Source organism: Pseudophryne corroboree, unplaced genomic scaffold (assembly GCF_028390025.1).
Source record: "Pseudophryne corroboree isolate aPseCor3 unplaced genomic scaffold, aPseCor3.hap2 scaffold_99, whole genome shotgun sequence".
NCBI lineage: Eukaryota > Metazoa > Chordata > Amphibia > Anura > Myobatrachidae > Pseudophryne > Pseudophryne corroboree.
The window spans coordinates 1,878,831-1,897,169 of NW_026970570.1; positions in this window are offsets into that span (position 1 = coordinate 1,878,831).

Consider the following 18,339-nt stretch of genomic DNA (forward strand, 5'->3'; position numbering starts at 1 on the left):
GCCTAGCTCTTTGCAAAAGAGAGATATCGGCAAGGAAAAGCGGTATTGTACCTTTGCATTTTTCTCCCAAACGAAAGACACTAGAATGAAAATTTTAAAGCCTCCTGTTAGTGCTTCATCTACACGTTATAGCCCTGAATTTTCCAATGCCTAGCTCTTTGCAAAAGAGAGATATCGGCAAGGAAAAGCGGTATTGTACCTTTGCATTTTTCTCCCAAACGAAAGACACTAGAATGAAAATTTTAAAGCCTCCTGTTAGTGCTTCATCTACACGTTATAGCCCTTAATTTTCCAATGCCTATCTCTTTGCAAAAGAGAGATATCGGCAAGGAAATGCTGTATTGTACCTTTGCATTTTTCTCCCAAACGAAAGACACTAGAATGAAAATTTTAAAGCCTCCTGTTAGTTCTTCATCTACACGTTATAGCCCTGAATTTTCCAATGCCTAGCTCTTTGCAAAAGAGAGATATTGGCAAGGAAAACCTGTATTGTACCTTTGCATTTTTCTCCCAAACGAAGGACACTAGATTGAAAATTTTAAAGCCTCCTATTAGTGCTTCATCTACACGTTATAGCCCTGAATTTTCCAATGCCTAGCTCTTTGCAAAAGAGAGATATCGGCAATGAAAATGGTATTGTACCTTTGCATTTTTCTCCCAAACGAAAGACACTAGAATGAAAATTTTAAAGCCTCCTGTTAGTGCTTCATCTACACGTTATAGCCCTGAATTTTCCAATGCCTATCTCTTTGCAAAAGAGAGATATCGGCAAGGAAAAGCTGTATTGTACCTTTGCATTTTTCTCCCAAACGAAGGACACTAGAATGAAAATTTTAAAGTCTCCTATTAGTGCTTCATCTACACGTTATAGCCCTTAATTTTCCAATGCCTATCTCTTTGAAAAAGAGAGATATCGGCAAGGAAAAGCTGTATTGTACCTTTGCAGTTTTCTCCCAAACGAAGGACACTAGAATGAAAATTTTAAAGCCTCCTGTTAGTGCTTCATCTACACGTTATAGCCCTGAATTTTCCAATGCCTATCTCTTTGCAAAAGAGAGATATCGGCAAGGAAAAGCTGTATTGTACCTTTGCATTTTTCTCCCAAACGAAAGACACTAGAATGAAAATTTTAAAGCCTCCTGTTAGTGCTTCATCTACACGTTATAGCCCTGAATTTTCCAATGCCTATCTCTTTGCAAAAGAGAGATATCGGCATGGAAAAGCTGTATTGTACCTTTGCATTTTTCTCCCAAACGAAGGACACTAGAATGAAAATTGTAAAGCTTCCTGTTAGTGCTTCATCTACACGTTATAGCCCTGAATTTTCCAATGCCTAGCTCTTTGCAAAAGAGAGATATCGGCAAGGAAAAGCTGTATTGTACCTTTGCATTTTTCTCCCAAACGAAAGACACTAGAATGAAAATTTTAAAGCCTCCTGTTAGTGCTTCATCTACACGTTATAGCCCTGAATTTTCCAATGCTTATCTCTTTGCAAAAGAGAGATATTGGCAAGGAAAAGCAGCATTGTACTTTTGCATTTTTCTCCCAAACGAAAGACACTAGAATGAAAATTTTAAAGCCTCCTGTTAGTGCTTCATCTACACGTTATAGCCCTGAATTTTCCAATGCCTAGCTCTTTGCAAAAGAGAGATATTGGCAAGGAAAAGCTGTATTGTACCTTTGCATTTTTCTCCCAAACGAAGGACACTAGATTGAAAATTTTAAAGCCTCCTATTAGTGCTTCATCTACACGTTATAGCCCTGAATTTTCCAATGCCTAGCTCTTTGCAAAAGAGAGATATCGGCAAGGAAAAGCGGTATTGTACCTTTGCATTTTTCTCCCAAACGAAAGACACTAGAATGAAAATTTTAAAGCCTCCTGTTAGTGCTTCATCTACACGTTATAGCCCTGAATTTTCCAATGCCTAGCTCTTTGCAAAAGAGAGATATCGGCAAGGAAAAGCATTATTGTACCTTTGCATTTTTCTCCCAAACGAAAGACACTAGAATGAAAATTTTAAAGCCTCCTGTTAGTGCTTCATCTACACGTTATAGCCCTGAATTTTCCAATGCCTATCTCTTTGCAAAAGAGAGATATCGGCAAGGAAATGCTGTATTGTACCTTTGCATTTTTCTCCCAAACGAAAGACACTAGAATGAAAATTTTAAAGTCTCCTGTTAGTGCTTCATCTACACGTTATAGCCCTGCATTTTCCAATGCCTATCTCTTTGCAAAAGAGAGATATCGGCAAGGAAATGCTGTATTGTACCTTTGCATTTTTCTCCCAAACGAAAGACACTAGAATGAAAATTTTAAAGCCTAATGTTAGTGCTTCATCTACACGTTATAGCCCTGCATTTTCCAATGCCTATCTCTTTGCAAAAGAGAGATATCGGCAAGGAAAAGCTGCATTGTACTTTTGCATTTTTCTCCCAAACGAAAGACACTAGAATGAAAATTTTAAAGCCTCCTGTTAGTGCTTCATCTACACGTTATAGCCCTGCATTTTCCAATGCCTATCTCTTTGCAAAAGAGAGATATCGGCAAGGAAAAGCAGCATTGTACTTTTGCATTTTTCTCCCAAACGAAAGACACTAGAATGAAAATTTTAAAGCCTCCTGTTAGGCCATCATCTACACGACATAGCCCTGAATTTTCCAATGCGCAGCTCTTTGCAAAAGAGAGATATTGGCAAGGAAAAGCTGTCTTGTACCTTTGCATTTTTCTCCCAAACGAAGGTTACTAGAAAGAAAATTTTAAAGCCTCCTGTTAGGCCATAATCTACACGACATAGCCCTGAATTTTCCAATGCGCAGCTCTTTGCAAAAGAGAGATATTGGCAAGGAAAAGCTGTCTTGTACCATTGCATTTTTCTCCCAAACGAAGGACACTAGAAAGAAAATTTTAAAGCCTCCTGTTAGGCCATCATCTACACGACATAGCCCTGAATTTTCCAATGCGCAGCTCTTTGCAAAAGAGAGATATTGGCAAGGGAAAGCTGTCTTGTACCTTTGCATTTTTCTCCCAAACGAAGGTCACTAGAAAGAAAATTTTAAAGCCTCCTGTTAGGCCATCATCTACACGACATAGCCCTGAATTTTCCAATCCGTAGCTCTTTGCAAAAGAGAGATATCGGCAAGGAAATGCTGTATTGTACCTTTGCATTTTTCTCCCAAACGAAAGACACTAGAATGAAAATTATAAATCCTCCTGTTAGTGCTTCATCTACACGTTATAGCCCTGCATTTTCCAATGCCTATCTCTTTGCAAAAGAGAGATATCGGCAAGGAAAAGCTGCATTGTACTTTTGCATTTTTCTCCCAAACGAAAGACACTAGAATGAAAATTTTAAAGCCTACTGTTAGTGCTTCATCTACACGTTATAGCCCTGAATTTTCCTATGCCTATCTCTTTGCAAAAGAGAGATATCTGCAAGGAAATGCTGTATTGTACCTTTGCATTTTTCTCCCAAACGAAAGACACTAGAATGAAAATTTTAAAGCCTCCTGTTAGTGCTTCATCTACACGTTATAGCCCTGAATTTTCCTATGCCTATCTCTTTGCAAAAGAGAGATATCTGCAAGGAAATGCTGTATTGTACCTTTGCATTTTTCTCCCAAACGAAAGACACTAGAATGAAAATTTTAAAGCCTACTGTTAGTGCTTCATCTACACGTTATAGCCCTGCATTTTCCAATGCCTATCTCTTTGCAAAAGAGAGATATCGGCAAGGAAAAGCTTCATTGTACTTTTGCATTTTTCTCCCAAACGAAAGACACTAGAATGAAAATTTTAAAGCCTCCTGTTAGTGCTTCATCTACACGTTATAGCCCTGAATTTTCCAATGCCTAGCTCTTTGCAAAAGAGAGATATTGGCAAGGAAAAACTGTATTGTACCTTTGCATTTTTCTCCCAAACGAAAGACACTAGAATGAAAATTGTAAAGCTTCCTGTTAGTGCTTCATCTACACGTTATAGCCCTGAATTTTCCAATGCCTAGCTCTTTGCAAAAGAGAGATATCGGCAAGGAAAAGCTGTATTGTACCTTTGCATTTTTCTCCCAAACGAAAGACACTAGAATGAAAATTTTAAAGCCTCCTGTTAGTGCTTCATCTACACGTTATAGCCCTGAATTTTCCAATGCTTATCTCTTTGCAAAAGAGAGATATTGGCAAGGAAAAGCAGCATTGTACTTTTACATTTTTCTCCCAAACGAAAGACACTAGAATGAAAATTTTAAAGCCTCCTGTTAGTGCTTCATCTACACGTTATAGCCCTGAATTTTCCAATGCCTAGCTCTTTGCAAAAGAGAGATATTGGCAAGGAAAAGCTGTATTGTACCTTTGCATTTTTCTCCCAAACGAAGGACACTAGATTGAAAATTTTAAAGCCTCCTATTAGTGCTTCATCTACACGTTATAGCCCTGAATTTTCCAATGCCTAGCTCTTTGCAAAAGAGAGATATCGGCAAGGAAAAGCGGTATTGTACCTTTGCATTTTTCTCCCAAACGAAAGACACTAGAATGAAAATTTTAAAGCCTCCTGTTAGTGCTTCATCTACACGTTATAGCCCTGAATTTTCCAATGCCTAGCTCTTTGCAAAAGAGAGATATCGGCAAGGAAAAGCGGTATTGTACCTTTGCATTTTTCTCCCAAACGAAAGACACTAGAATGAAAATTTTAAAGCCTCCTGTTAGTGCTTCATCTACACGTTATAGCCCTTAATTTTCCAATGCCTATCTCTTTGCAAAAGAGAGATATCGGCAAGGAAATGCTGTATTGTACCTTTGCATTTTTCTCCCAAACGAAAGACACTAGAATGAAAATTGTAAAGCTTCCTGTTAGTGCTTCATCTACACGTTATAGCCCTGAATTTTCCAATGCCTAGCTCTTTGCAAAAGAGAGATATCGGCAAGGAAAAGCTGTATTGTACCTTTGCATTTTTCTCCCAAACGAAAGACACTAGAATGAAAATTTTAAAGCCTCCTGTTAGTGCTTCATCTACACGTTATAGCCCTGAATTTTCCAATGCTTATCTCTTTGCAAAAGAGAGATATTGGCAAGGAAAAGCAGCATTGTACTTTTGCATTTTTCTCCCAAACGAAAGACACTAGAATGAAAATTTTAAAGCCTCCTGTTAGTGCTTCATCTACACGTTATAGCCCTGAATTTTCCAATGCCTAGCTCTTTGCAAAAGAGAGATATTGGCAAGGAAAAGCTGTATTGTACCTTTGCATTTTTCTCCCAAACGAAGGACACTAGATTGAAAATTTTAAAGCCTCCTATTAGTGCTTCATCTACACGTTATAGCCCTGAATTTTCCAATGCCTAGCTCTTTGCAAAAGAGAGATATCGGCAAGGAAAAGCGGTATTGTACCTTTGCATTTTTCTCCCAAACGAAAGACACTAGAATGAAAATTTTAAAGCCTCCTGTTAGTGCTTCATCTACACGTTATAGCCCTGAATTTTCCAATGCCTAGCTCTTTGCAAAAGAGAGATATCGGCAAGGAAAAGCGGTATTGTACCTTTGCATTTTTCTCCCAAACGAAAGACACTAGAATGAAAATTTTAAAGCCTCCTGTTAGTGCTTCATCTACACGTTATAGCCCTTAATTTTCCAATGCCTATCTCTTTGCAAAAGAGAGATATCGGCAAGGAAATGCTGTATTGTACCTTTGCATTTTTCTCCCAAACGAAAGACACTAGAATGAAAATTTTAAAGCCTCCTGTTAGTTCTTCATCTACACGTTATAGCCCTGAATTTTCCAATGCCTAGCTCTTTGCAAAAGAGAGATATTGGCAAGGAAAACCTGTATTGTACCTTTGCATTTTTCTCCCAAACGAAGGACACTAGATTGAAAATTTTAAAGCCTCCTATTAGTGCTTCATCTACACGTTATAGCCCTGAATTTTCCAATGCCTAGCTCTTTGCAAAAGAGAGATATCGGCAATGAAAATGGTATTGTACCTTTGCATTTTTCTCCCAAACGAAAGACACTAGAATGAAAATTTTAAAGCCTCCTGTTAGTGCTTCATCTACACGTTATAGCCCTGAATTTTCCAATGCCTATCTCTTTGCAAAAGAGAGATATCGGCAAGGAAAAGCTGTATTGTACCTTTGCATTTTTCTCCCAAACGAAGGACACTAGAATGAAAATTTTAAAGTCTCCTATTAGTGCTTCATCTACACGTTATAGCCCTTAATTTTCCAATGCCTATCTCTTTGAAAAAGAGAGATATCGGCAAGGAAAAGCTGTATTGTACCTTTGCAGTTTTCTCCCAAACGAAGGACACTAGAATGAAAATTTTAAAGCCTCCTGTTAGTGCTTCATCTACACGTTATAGCCCTGAATTTTCCAATGCCTAGCTCTTTGCAAAAGAGAGATATCGGCAAGGAAAAGCGGTATTGTACCTTTGCATTTTTCTCCCAAACGAAAGACACTAGAATGAAAATTTTAAAGCCTCCTGTTAGTGCTTCATCTACACGTTATAGCCCTGAATTTTCCAATGCCTAGCTCTTTGCAAAAGAGAGATATCGGCAAGGAAAAGCGGTATTGTACCTTTGCATTTTTCTCCCAAACGAAAGACACTAGAATGAAAATTTTAAAGCCTCCTGTTAGTGCTTCATCTACACGTTATAGCCCTTAATTTTCCAATGCCTATCTCTTTGCAAAAGAGAGATATCGGCAAGGAAATGCTGTATTGTACCTTTGCATTTTTCTCCCAAACGAAAGACACTAGAATGAAAATTTTAAAGCCTCCTGTTAGTTCTTCATCTACACGTTATAGCCCTGAATTTTCCAATGCCTAGCTCTTTGCAAAAGAGAGATATTGGCAAGGAAAACCTGTATTGTACCTTTGCATTTTTCTCCCAAACGAAGGACACTAGATTGAAAATTTTAAAGCCTCCTATTAGTGCTTCATCTACACGTTATAGCCCTGAATTTTCCAATGCCTAGCTCTTTGCAAAAGAGAGATATCGGCAATGAAAATGGTATTGTACCTTTGCATTTTTCTCCCAAACGAAAGACACTAGAATGAAAATTTTAAAGCCTCCTGTTAGTGCTTCATCTACACGTTATAGCCCTGAATTTTCCAATGCCTATCTCTTTGCAAAAGAGAGATATCGGCAAGGAAAAGCTGTCTTGTACCTTTGCATTTTTCTCCCAAACGAAGGACACTAGATTGAAAATTTTAAAGCCTCCTATTAGTGCTTCATCTACACGTTATAGCCCTGAATTTTCCAATGCCTAGCTCTTTGCAAAAGAGAGATATCGGCAAGGAAAAGCGGTATTGTACCTTTGCATTTTTCTCCCAAACGAAAGACACTAGAATGAAAATTTTAAAGCCTCCTGTTAGTGCTTCATCTACACGTTATAGCCCTGAATTTTCCAATGCCTAGCTCTTTGCAAAAGAGAGATATCGGCAAGGAAAAGCGGTATTGTACCTTTGCATTTTTCTCCCAAACGAAAGACACTAGAATGAAAATTTTAAAGCCTCCTGTTAGTGCTTCATCTACACGTTATAGCCCTTAATTTTCCAATGCCTATCTCTTTGCAAAAGAGAGATATCGGCAAGGAAATGCTGTATTGTACCTTTGCATTTTTCTCCCAAACGAAAGACACTAGAATGAAAATTGTAAAGCTTCCTGTTAGTGCTTCATCTACACGTTATAGCCCTGAATTTTCCAATGCCTAGCTCTTTGCAAAAGAGAGATATCGGCAAGGAAAAGCTGTATTGTACCTTTGCATTTTTCTCCCAAACGAAAGACACTAGAATGAAAATTTTAAAGCCTCCTGTTAGTGCTTCATCTACACGTTATAGCCCTGAATTTTCCAATGCTTATCTCTTTGCAAAAGAGAGATATTGGCAAGGAAAAGCAGCATTGTACTTTTGCATTTTTCTCCCAAACGAAAGACACTAGAATGAAAATTTTAAAGCCTCCTGTTAGTGCTTCATCTACACGTTATAACCCTGAATTTTCCAATATCTAGCTCTTTGCAAAAGAGAGATATTGGCAAGGAAAAGCTGTATTGTACCTTTGCATTTTTCTCCCAAACGAAGGACACTAGATTGGAAATTTTAAAGCCTCCTATTAGTGCTTCATCTACACGTTATAGCCCTGAATTTTCCAATGCCTAGCTCTTTGCAAAAGAGAGATATCGGCAAGGAAAAGCGGTATTGTACCTTTGCATTTTTCTCCCAAACGAAAGACACTAGAATGAAAATTTTAAAGCCTCCTGTTAGTGCTTCATCTACACGTTATAGCCCTGAATTTTCCAATGCCTAGCTCTTTGCAAAAGAGAGATATCGGCAAGGAAAAGCGGTATTGTACCTTTGCATTTTTCTCCCAAACGAAAGACACTAGAATGAAAATTTTAAAGCCTCCTGTTAGTGCTTCATCTACACGTTATAGCCCTTAATTTTCCAATGCCTATCTCTTTGCAAAAGAGAGATATCGGCAAGGAAATGCTGTATTGTACCTTTGCATTTTTCTCCCAAACGAAAGACACTAGAATGAAAATTTTAAAGCCTCCTGTTAGTTCTTCATCTACACGTTATAGCCCTGAATTTTCCAATGCCTAGCTCTTTGCAAAAGAGAGATATTGGCAAGGAAAACCTGTATTGTACCTTTGCATTTTTCTCCCAAACGAAGGACACTAGATTGAAAATTTTAAAGCCTCCTATTAGTGCTTCATCTACACGTTATAGCCCTGAATTTTCCAATGCCTAGCTCTTTGCAAAAGAGAGATATCGGCAATGAAAATGGTATTGTACCTTTGCATTTTTCTCCCAAACGAAAGACACTAGAATGAAAATTTTAAAGCCTCCTGTTAGTGCTTCATCTACACGTTATAGCCCTGAATTTTCCAATGCCTATCTCTTTGCAAAAGAGAGATATCGGCAAGGAAAAGCTGTATTGTACCTTTGCATTTTTCTCCCAAACGAAGGACACTAGAATGAAAATTTTAAAGTCTCCTATTAGTGCTTCATCTACACGTTATAGCCCTTAATTTTCCAATGCCTATCTCTTTGAAAAAGAGAGATATCGGCAAGGAAAAGCTGTATTGTACCTTTGCAGTTTTCTCCCAAACGAAGGACACTAGAATGAAAATTTTAAAGCCTCCTGTTAGTGCTTCATCTACACGTTATAGCCCTGAATTTTCCAATGCCTAGCTCTTTGCAAAAGAGAGATATTGGCAAGGAAAAGCTGTATTGTACCTTTGCATTTTTCTCCCAAACGAAGGACACTAGATTGAAAATTTTAAAGCCTCCTATTAGTGCTTCATCTACACGTTATAGCCCTGAATTTTCCAATGCCTAGCTCTTTGCAAAAGAGAGATATCGGCAAGGAAAAGCGGTATTGTACCTTTGCATTTTTCTCCCAAACGAAAGACACTAGAATGAAAATTTTAAAGCCTCCTGTTAGTGCTTCATCTACACGTTATAGCCCTGAATTTTCCAATGCCTAGCTCTTTGCAAAAGAGAGATATCGGCAAGGAAAAGCGGTATTGTACCTTTGCATTTTTCTCCCAAACGAAAGACACTAGAATGAAAATTTTAAAGCCTCCTGTTAGTGCTTCATCTACACGTTATAGCCCTTAATTTTCCAATGCCTATCTCTTTGCAAAAGAGAGATATCGGCAAGGAAATGCTGTATTGTACCTTTGCATTTTTCTCCCAAACGAAAGACACTAGAATGAAAATTTTAAAGCCTCCTGTTAGTTCTTCATCTACACGTTATAGCCCTGAATTTTCCAATGCCTAGCTCTTTGCAAAAGAGAGATATTGGCAAGGAAAACCTGTATTGTACCTTTGCATTTTTCTCCCAAACGAAGGACACTAGATTGAAAATTTTAAAGCCTCCTATTAGTGCTTCATCTACACGTTATAGCCCTGAATTTTCCAATGCCTAGCTCTTTGCAAAAGAGAGATATCGGCAATGAAAATGGTATTGTACCTTTGCATTTTTCTCCCAAACGAAAGACACTAGAATGAAAATTTTAAAGCCTCCTGTTAGTGCTTCATCTACACGTTATAGCCCTGAATTTTCCAATGCCTATCTCTTTGCAAAAGAGAGATATCGGCAAGGAAAAGCTGTATTGTACCTTTGCATTTTTCTCCCAAACGAAGGACACTAGAATGAAAATTTTAAAGTCTCCTATTAGTGCTTCATCTACACGTTATAGCCCTTAATTTTCCAATGCCTATCTCTTTGAAAAAGAGAGATATCGGCAAGGAAAAGCTGTATTGTACCTTTGCAGTTTTCTCCCAAACGAAGGACACTAGAATGAAAATTTTAAAGCCTCCTGTTAGTGCTTCATCTACACGTTATAGCCCTGAATTTTCCAATGCCTATCTCTTTGCAAAAGAGAGATATCGGCAAGGAAAAGCTGTATTGTACCTTTGCATTTTTCTCCCAAACGAAAGACACTAGAATGAAAATTTTAAAGCCTCCTGTTAGTGCTTCATCTACACGTTATAGCCCTGAATTTTCCAATGCCTATCTCTTTGCAAAAGAGAGATATCGGCATGGAAAAGCTGTATTGTACCTTTGCATTTTTCTCCCAAACGAAGGACACTAGAATGAAAATTGTAAAGCTTCCTGTTAGTGCTTCATCTACACGTTATAGCCCTGAATTTTCCAATGCCTAGCTCTTTGCAAAAGAGAGATATCGGCAAGGAAAAGCTGTATTGTACCTTTGCATTTTTCTCCCAAACGAAAGACACTAGAATGAAAATTTTAAAGCCTCCTGTTAGTGCTTCATCTACACGTTATAGCCCTGAATTTTCCAATGCTTATCTCTTTGCAAAAGAGAGATATTGGCAAGGAAAAGCAGCATTGTACTTTTGCATTTTTCTCCCAAACGAAAGACACTAGAATGAAAATTTTAAAGCCTCCTGTTAGTGCTTCATCTACACGTTATAGCCCTGAATTTTCCAATGCCTAGCTCTTTGCAAAAGAGAGATATTGGCAAGGAAAAACTGTATTGTACCTTTGCATTTTTCTCCCAAACGAAGGACACTAGATTGAAAATTTTAAAGCCTCCTATTAGTGCTTCATCTACACGTTATAGCCCTGAATTTTCCAATGCCTAGCTCTTTGCAAAAGAGAGATATCGGCAAGGAAAAGCGGTATTGTACCTTTGCATTTTTCTCCCAAACGAAAGACACTAGAATGAAAATTTTAAAGCCTCCTGTTAGTGCTTCATCTACACGTTATAGCCCTGAATTTTCCAATGCCTAGCTCTTTGCAAAAGAGAGATATCGGCAAGGAAAAGCATTATTGTACCTTTGCATTTTTCTCCCAAACGAAAGACACTAGAATGAAAATTTTAAAGCCTCCTGTTAGTGCTTCATCTACACGTTATAGCCCTTAATTTTCCAATGCCTATCTCTTTGCAAAAGAGAGATATCGGCAAGGAAATGCTGTATTGTACCTTTGCATTTTTCTCCCAAACGAAAGACACTAGAATGAAAATTTTAAAGTCTCCTGTTAGTGCTTCATCTACACGTTATAGCCCTGCATTTTCCAATGCCTATCTCTTTGCAAAAGAGAGATATCGGCAAGGAAAAGCTGCATTGTACTTTTGCATTTTTCTCCCAAACGAAAGACACTAGAATGAAAATTTTAAAGCCTCCTGTTAGTGCTTCATCTACACGTTATAGCCCTGCATTTTCCAATGCCTATCTCTTTGCAAAAGAGAGATATCGGCAAGGAAAAGCAGCATTGTACTTTTGCATTTTTCTCCCAAACGAAAGACACTAGAATGAAAATTTTAAAGCCTCCTGTTAGGCCATCATCTACACGACATAGCCCTGAATTTTCCAATGCGCAGCTCTTTGCAAAAGAGAGATATTGGCAAGGAAAAGCTGTCTTGTACCATTGCATTTTTCTCCCAAACGAAGGACACTAGAAAGAAAATTTTAAAGCCTCCTGTTAGGCCATCATCTACACGACATAGCCCTGAATTTTCCAATGCGCAGCTCTTTGCAAAAGAGAGATATTGGCAAGGAAAAGCTGTCTTGTACCTTTGCATTTTTCTCCCAAACGAAGGTCACTAGAAAGAAAATTTTAAAGCCTCCTGTTAGGCCATCATCTACACGACATAGCCCTGAATTTTCCAATGAGTAGCTCTTTGCAAAAGAGAGATATTGGCAAGGAAAAGCTGTCTTGTACCTTTGCATTTTTCTCCCAAACGAAGGACACTAGAAAGAAAATTTTAAAACCTCCTGTTAGGCCATCATCTACACGACATAGTCCTGAATTTTCCAATGCGCAGCTCTTTGCAAAAGAGAGATATTGGCAAGGAAAAGCTGTCCTGTACCATTGCATTTTTCTCCCAAACGAAGGACACTAGAAAGAACATTTTAAAGCCTCCTGTTAGGCCATCATCTACACGACATAGCCCTGAATTTTCCAATGCGCAGCTCTTTGCAAAAGAGAGATATTGGCAAGGAAAAGCTGTCTTGTACCTTTGCATTTTTCTCCCAAACGAAGGACACTAGAAAGAAAATTTTAAAGCCTCCTGTTAGGCCATCATCTACACGACATAGCCCTGAATTTTCCAATGCGTAGCTCTTTGCAAAAGAGAGATATTGGCAAGGAAAAGCTGTCTTGTACCTTTGCATTTTTCTCCCAAACGAAGGACACTAGAAAGAAAATTTTAAAGCCTCCTGTTAGGCCATCATCTACACGACATAGCCCTGAATTTTCCAATCCGTAGCTCTTTGCAAAAGAGAGATATTGGCAAGTAAAAGCTGTCTTGTACCTTTGCATTTTTCTCCCAAACGAAGGACACTAGAAAGAAAATTTTAAAGCCTCCTGTTAGGCCATCATCTACACGACATAGCCCTGAATTTTCCAATGCGCAGCTCTTTGCAAAAGAGATATATTGGCAAGGAAAAGCTGTCTTGTACCATTGCATTTTTCTCCCAAACGAAGGACACTAGAAAGAAAATTTTAAAGCCACCTGTTAGGCCATCATCTACACGACATAGCCCTGAATTTTCCAATGCGTAGCTCTTTGCAAAAGAGAGATATTGGCAAGGAAAAGCTGTCTTGTACCTTTGCATTTTTCTCCCAAACGAAAGACACTAGAATGAAAATTTTAAAGCCTCCTGTTAGTGCTTCATCTACACGTTATAGCCCTGAATTTTCCAATGCTTATCTCTTTGCAAAAGAGAGATATTGGCAAGGAAAAGCAGCATTGTACTTTTGCATTTTTCTCCCAAACGAAAGACACTAGAATGAAAATTTTAAAGCCTCCTGTTAGTGCTTCATCTACACGTTATAGCCCTGAATTTTCCAATGCCTAGCTCTTTGCAAAAGAGAGATATTGGCAAGGAAAAGCTGTATTGTACCTTTGCATTTTTCTCCCAAACGAAGGACACTAGATTGAAAATTTTAAAGCCTCCTATTAGTGCTTCATCTACACGTTATAGCCCTGAATTTTCCAATGCCTAGCTCTTTGCAAAAGAGAGATATCGGCAAGGAAAAGCGGTATTGTACCTTTGCATTTTTCTCCCAAACGAAAGACACTAGAATGAAAATTTTAAAGCCTCCTGTTAGTGCTTCATCTACACGTTATAGCCCTGAATTTTCCAATGCCTAGCTCTTTGCAAAAGAGAGATATCGGCAAGGAAAAGCGGTATTGTACCTTTGCATTTTTCTCCCAAACGAAAGACACTAGAATGAAAATTTTAAAGCCTCCTGTTAGTGCTTCATCTACACGTTATAGCCCTTAATTTTCCAATGCCTATCTCTTTGCAAAAGAGAGATATCGGCAAGGAAATGCTGTATTGTACCTTTGCATTTTTCTCCCAAACGAAAGACACTAGAATGAAAATTTTAAAGCCTCCTGTTAGTTCTTCATCTACACGTTATAGCCCTGAATTTTCCAATGCCTAGCTCTTTGCAAAAGAGAGATATTGGCAAGGAAAACCTGTATTGTACCTTTGCATTTTTCTCCCAAACGAAGGACACTAGATTGAAAATTTTAAAGCCTCCTATTAGTGCTTCATCTACACGTTATAGCCCTGAATTTTCCAATGCCTAGCTCTTTGCAAAAGAGAGATATCGGCAATGAAAATGGTATTGTACCTTTGCATTTTTCTCCCAAACGAAAGACACTAGAATGAAAATTTTAAAGCCTCCTGTTAGTGCTTCATCTACACGTTATAGCCCTGAATTTTCCAATGCCTATCTCTTTGCAAAAGAGAGATATCGGCAAGGAAAAGCTGTATTGTACCTTTGCATTTTTCTCCCAAACGAAGGACACTAGAATGAAAATTTTAAAGTCTCCTATTAGTGCTTCATCTACACGTTATAGCCCTTAATTTTCCAATGCCTATCTCTTTGAAAAAGAGAGATATCGGCAAGGAAAAGCTGTATTGTACCTTTGCAGTTTTCTCCCAAACGAAGGACACTAGAATGAAAATTTTAAAGCCTCCTGTTAGTGCTTCATCTACACGTTATAGCCCTGAATTTTCCAATGCCTATCTCTTTGCAAAAGAGAGATATCGGCAAGGAAAAGCTGTATTGTACCTTTGCATTTTTCTCCCAAACGAAAGACACTAGAATGAAAATTTTAAAGCCTCCTGTTAGTGCTTCATCTACACGTTATAGCCCTGAATTTTCCAATGCCTATCTCTTTGCAAAAGAGAGATATCGGCATGGAAAAGCTGTATTGTACCTTTGCATTTTTCTCCCAAACGAAGGACACTAGAATGAAAATTGTAAAGCTTCCTGTTAGTGCTTCATCTACACGTTATAGCCCTGAATTTTCCAATGCCTAGCTCTTTGCAAAAGAGAGATATCGGCAAGGAAAAGCTGTATTGTACCTTTGCATTTTTCTCCCAAACGAAAGACACTAGAATGAAAATTTTAAAGCCTCCTGTTAGTGCTTCATCTACACGTTATAGCCCTGAATTTTCCAATGCTTATCTCTTTGCAAAAGAGAGATATTGGCAAGGAAAAGCAGCATTGTACTTTTGCATTTTTCTCCCAAACGAAAGACACTAGAATGAAAATTTTAAAGCCTCCTGTTAGTGCTTCATCTACACGTTATAGCCCTGAATTTTCCAATGCCTAGCTCTTTGCAAAAGAGAGATATTGGCAAGGAAAAGCTGTATTGTACCTTTGCATTTTTCTCCCAAACGAAGGACACTAGATTGAAAATTTTAAAGCCTCCTATTAGTGCTTCATCTACACGTTATAGCCCTGAATTTTCCAATGCCTAGCTCTTTGCAAAAGAGAGATATCGGCAAGGAAAAGCGGTATTGTACCTTTGCATTTTTCTCCCAAACGAAAGACACTAGAATGAAAATTTTAAAGCCTCCTGTTAGTGCTTCATCTACACGTTATAGCCCTGAATTTTCCAATGCCTAGCTCTTTGCAAAAGAGAGATATCGGCAAGGAAAAGCATTATTGTACCTTTGCATTTTTCTCCCAAACGAAAGACACTAGAATGAAAATTTTAAAGCCTCCTGTTAGTGCTTCATCTACACGTTATAGCCCTTAATTTTCCAATGCCTATCTCTTTGCAAAAGAGAGATATCGGCAAGGAAATGCTGTATTGTACCTTTGCATTTTTCTCCCAAACGAAAGACACTAGAATGAAAATTTTAAAGTCTCCTGTTAGTGCTTCATCTACACGTTATAGCCCTGCATTTTCCAATGCCTATCTCTTTGCAAAAGAGAGATATCGGCAAGGAAATGCTGTATTGTACCTTTGCATTTTTCTCCCAAACGAAAGACACTAGAATGAAAATTTTAAAGCCTAATGTTAGTGCTTCATCTACACGTTATAGCCCTGCATTTTCCAATGCCTATCTCTTTGCAAAAGAGAGATATCGGCAAGGAAAAGCTGCATTGTACTTTTGCATTTTTCTCCCAAACGAAAGACACTAGAATGAAAATTTTAAAGCCTCCTGTTAGTGCTTCATCTACACGTTATAGCCCTGCATTTTCCAATGCCTATCTCTTTGCAAAAGAGAGATATCGGCAAGGAAAAGCAGCATTGTACTTTTGCATTTTTCTCCCAAACGAAAGACACTAGAATGAAAATTTTAAAGCCTCCTGTTAGGCCATAATCTACACGACATAGCCCTGAATTTTCCAATGCGCAGCTCTTTGCAAAAGAGAGATATTGGCAAGGAAAAGCTGTCTTGTACCATTGCATTTTTCTCCCAAACGAAGGACACTAGAAAGAAAATTTTAAAGCCTCCTGTTAGGCCATCATCTACACGACATAGCCCTGAATTTTCCAATGCGCAGCTCTTTGCAAAAGAGAGATATTGGCAAGGAAAAGCTGTCTTGTACCTTTGCATTTTTCTCCCAAACGAAGGTTACTAGAAAGAAAATTTTAAAGCCTCCTGTTAGGCCATCATCTACACGACATAGCCCTGAATTTTCCAATGAGTAGCTCTTTGCAAAAGAGAGATATTGGCAAGGAAAAGCTGTCTTGTACCTTTGCATTTTTCTCCCAAACGAAGGACACTAGAAAGAAAATTTTAAAGCCTCCTGTTAGGCCATCATCTACACGACATAGTCCTGAATTTTCCAAAGCGCAGCTCTTTGCAAAAGAGAGATATTGGCAAGGAAAAGCTGTCTTGTACCATTGCATTTTTCTCCCAAACGAAGGACACTAGAAAGAACATTTTAAAGCCTCCTGTTAGGCCATCATCTACACGACATAGCCCTGAATTTTCCAATGCGCAGCTCTTTGCAAAAGAGAGATATTGGCAAGGAAAAGCTGTCTTGTACCTTTGCATTTTTCTCCCAAACGAAGGACACTAGAAAGAAAATTTTAAAGCCTCCTGTTAGGCCATCATCTACACGACATAGCCCTGAATTTTCCAATGCGTAGCTCTTTGCAAAAGAGAGATATTGGCAAGGAAAAGCTGTCTTGTACCTTTGCATTTTTCTCCCAAACGAAGGACACTAGAAAGAAAATTTTAAAGCCTCCTGTTAGGCCATCATCTACACGACATAGCCCTGAATTTTCCAATCCGTAGCTCTTTGCAAAAGAGAGATATTGGCAAGTAAAAGCTGTCTTGTACCTTTGCATTTTTCTCCCAAACGAAGGACACTAGAAAGAAAATTTTAAAGCCTCCTGTTAGGCCATCATCTACACGACATAGCCCTGAATTTTCCAATGCGCAGCTCTTTGCAAAAGAGATATATTGGCAAGGAAAAGCTGTCTTGTACCATTGCATTTTTCTCCCAAACGAAGGACACTAGAAAGAAAATTTTAAAGCCACCTGTTAGGCCATCATCTACACGACATAGCCCAGAATTTTCCAATGCGTAGCTCTTTGCAAAAGAGAGATATTGGCAAGGAAAAGCTGTCTTGTACCTTTGCATTTTTCTCCCAAACGAAGGACACTAGAAAGAAAATTTTAAAGCCTCCTGTTAGGCCATCATCTACACGACATAGCCCTGAATTTTCCAATGCGCAGCTCTTTGCAAAAGAGAGATATTGGCAAGGAAAAGCTGTCTTGTACCATTGCATTTTTCTCCCAAACGAAGGACACTAGAAAGAACATTTTAAAGCCTCCTGTTAGGCCATCATCTACACGACATAGCCCTGAATTTTCGAATGCGCAGCTCTTTGCAAAAGAGAGATATTGGCAAGGAAAAGCTGTCTTGTACCTTTGCATTTTTCTCCCAAACGAAGGTCACTAGAAAGAAAATTTTAAAGCCTCCTGTTAGGCCATCATCTACATGACATAGCCCTGAATTTTCCAATGCGTAGCTCTTTGCAAAATAGAGATATTGGCAAGGAAAAGCTGTCTTGTACCTTTGCATTTTTCTCCCAAACGAAGGACACTAGAAAGAAAATTTTAAAGCCTCCTGTTAGGCCATCATCTACACGACATAGCCCTGAATTTTCCAATGCGCAGCTCTTTGCAAAAGAGAGATATTGGCAAGGAAAAGCTGTCTTGTACCTTTGCATTTTTCTCCCAAACGAAGGACACTAGAAAGAAAATTTTAAAGCCTCCTGTTAGGCCATCATCTACACGACATAGCCCTGAATTTTCCAATGCGTAGCTCTTTGCAAAAGAGAGATATTGGCAAGGAAAAGCTGTCTTGTACCTTTTTTATTTTTCTCCCAAACGAAGGACACTAGAAAGAAAATTTTAAAGCCTCCTGTTAGGCCATCATCTACACGACATATCCCTGAATTTTCCAATGCGCAGCTCTTTGCAAAAGAGAGATATTGGCAAGGAAAAGCTGTCTTGTACCTTTTTTATTTTTCTCCCAAACGAAGGTCACTAGAAAGAACATTTTAAAGCCTCCTGTTAGGCCATCATCTACACGACATAGCCCTGAA